This window comes from Festucalex cinctus, unplaced genomic scaffold (assembly GCF_051991245.1).
Source record: "Festucalex cinctus isolate MCC-2025b unplaced genomic scaffold, RoL_Fcin_1.0 HiC_scaffold_398, whole genome shotgun sequence".
Taxonomy (NCBI): Eukaryota; Metazoa; Chordata; class Actinopteri; order Syngnathiformes; family Syngnathidae; genus Festucalex; species Festucalex cinctus.
In genome coordinates, this window is record NW_027520643.1 from 7501 (window position 1) to 10000 (window position 2500).

Below are 2500 nucleotides of genomic sequence, written 5' to 3' on the forward strand. Positions count from 1 at the left end.
GCGGGGTTGTCGGTGGTCGAGCGGCACCCCTTGGTAACCCAGGAGTGGAGCTCCAGGGGGGGCCGGCGGCTGAGAGCTGGCTTCCGGGGAAAGCGCACCTCTTCGGGCACAGGGTTACCAGGAGTCGGCGGCTCAGCTGCGCCAAAAAGTCCCAGACAACCATACGCGAAGAGTGAGGCCTTCCGGGCTTGAACCGAGCGATCCCCCATTGCGTTGAATGGCCGGGTTACCAGGAGTGCTGGCCGGGTTACCAGGAGCGCGAATTCCCCATTGGTTTGAATGGCCGGGTTACCAGGAGCGCGAATTCCCCATTGGTTTGAATGGCCGGGTTACCAGGAGCGGCGTCCGGGTTACCAGGAGCGCGAATTCCCCATTGGTTTGAATGGCCGGGTTACCAGGAGCGCGAATTCCCCATTGGTTTGAATGGCCGGGTTACCAGGAGCGCCGGGCGGGTTACCAGGAGTGCTGGCCGGGTTACCAGGAGCGCGAATTCCCCATTGGTTTGAATGGCCGGGTTACCAGGAGCGCCAATTCCCCATTGGTTTGAATGGCCGGGTTACCAGGAGCGCCAATTCCCCATTCATTTGAATGGGCCCCATTCATTTCAATGGCCCGGGTTACCAGGGGTGCAGTACCGCCGGTCGCCATGTGGGGCAGTGCAGATAGGGCACCCGGTGCCCTATGTCAGTACCTTTCTACCCAAAACGCAAAATGTAGTTGTCACGATTTCAGAAGGGAGTAATTTCAGACGAGGTACCTCCAGGGCTGAACAAGGGAGGCTCGCCAAACTTATGTCCGAAAAAGAGGAGGGTTGGGGCAGCCTCCTCGCGCAGACGGGCCGGTCCTGGCCTGGTTCTATTTTGTGTGGGACTTTGTTAAAGTCGGCGGGACCTCTCCGGACGGACTTTGACCGAGCGCAGCGCGCTATCGGCGGCCTCCCCGGCGGCGGGGGTCGGCCCTCTGAGTGGAGCAGAGGTGCCCCGGCCGTGACCAAGTGTCACTTTTCAAAAATTCGACAAAGTCCACCTCCAGACCTGAGGAGGGAGAGGGCCCGCCATCGAGTCCGAAAAAGAGGCGCCTCGGGCGGCCTGCTCGGCCGGGAGCGCCCGCTGCCCGGTTCTCAGATTTTTTCTAAGTCTGACTCGGGCTGAAAATATTTCAAAGTGTCACTCGGGCTGAAAATATTTCAAAGTGTCACTCGGGCCGAAAATATTTCAAAGTGTCACTCGGGCTGAAAATATTTCAAAGTGTCACGCAGGCTGAAAATATTTCAAAGTGTCACTCGGGCTGAAAATATTTCAAAGTGTCACTCGGGCTGAAAATATTTCAAAGTGTCACTCGGGCTGAAAATATTTCAAAGTGTCACTCGGGCCAAAAATATTTCAAAGTGTCACGCTGGCCGAAAATATTTCAAAGTCCCACGCCTGCCAGAAATATTTCAAAGTCCCACGCCTGCCCGAGAGCTCTCCAAGTCCCCACGCCTGCCCGAAAGCTCCCACAGTCTGACGCACCCACGCACGCGCGGGTGGAAGCACTTCCACCCCACACCACCCTGACCGAGCGGCATCCAAGACCCGCCTTCGGAGGGCCCCCGCCGGCCGGCGCTCGCGCCGGTGTTCGGGCGGACGGCTCCTCCGGCCTGCGGGTCGCACTTCAGCGCCCTTGGCGGCCGCGAGCGAGGGCTCGCACGCGACGGCGCGCCCCATCGGAAGCGAGACCGAGACGACCACCTCTGGCGACGGCGCCAGATCCCGCCACGGAGGGCCCCTGTCGGCCGGCGCTCGCGCCGGTGTTCGGGCGGACGGCTCCTCCGACCTGCGGGCTGGCGCGGAAGCCTTCACCCAGCCGTCCCACGACGGAGCCCGGCGCCCCGCCGGCCCTCCGCTCCCCCCCCCCAGGAGCGGCGGTGCCCGGAGGCTGGTGGCGGTGCCTCCGGCGAGCACCCGTTTCTCAAAACCTCTCACCTCGGAGGTCGGCGGAGGAGGAGGCAGGAGTCCCTATCTCTCCCCCCGCGCCAAGGCCCCACTCTGTGGCCTTAACCCGGGCGGGCGCGCGCGTGCGTCCCGGGGCCCCGACGCGGGCCCCGGACCTCCGCGCGTCGTGCTCCCCACCCGCAAAGCCTTGTCTGGGCGCGCGCGCCCGGGGCCGCCCCGACGCGGGGCCCCGGGCCTCCGCGCGCCCACCGCGGAACGCCCCCCGGCCCAGTCCGTCCGCCGGCGGCGGCGGGCGGCGGCGGCCGGCCGGCGCGACCGAGGCTACCTGGTTGATCCTGCCAGTAGCATATGCTTGTCTCAAAGATTAAGCCATGCAAGTCTAAGTACACACGGCCCGTACAGTGAAACTGCGAATGGCTCATTAAATCAGTTATGGTTCCTTTGATCGCTCCGCCGTTACTTGGATAACTGTGGCAATTCTAGAGCTAATACATGCAAACGAGCGCCGACCCCCGGGGACGCGCGCATTTATCAGACCCAAAACCCACGCGGGCCCGGCGGGCGGC

At 63.2% G+C, this 2500-nt stretch overlaps 1 non-coding gene across 1 annotated transcript in view; it reads left to right on the plus strand.

Moving 5' to 3' along the window:
- The first annotated feature begins 2256 nt into the window (after window positions 1-2256).
- The window catches only part of LOC144011747 (18S ribosomal RNA), a 1915-nt gene continuing 1671 nt past the window's right edge, over window positions 2257-2500 (plus strand). Inside the window, exon 1 of the ribosomal RNA XR_013281979.1 lies at window positions 2257-2500. This exon is cut by the window's right edge and continues 1671 nt beyond it. This is a non-coding gene — a ribosomal RNA (18S ribosomal RNA).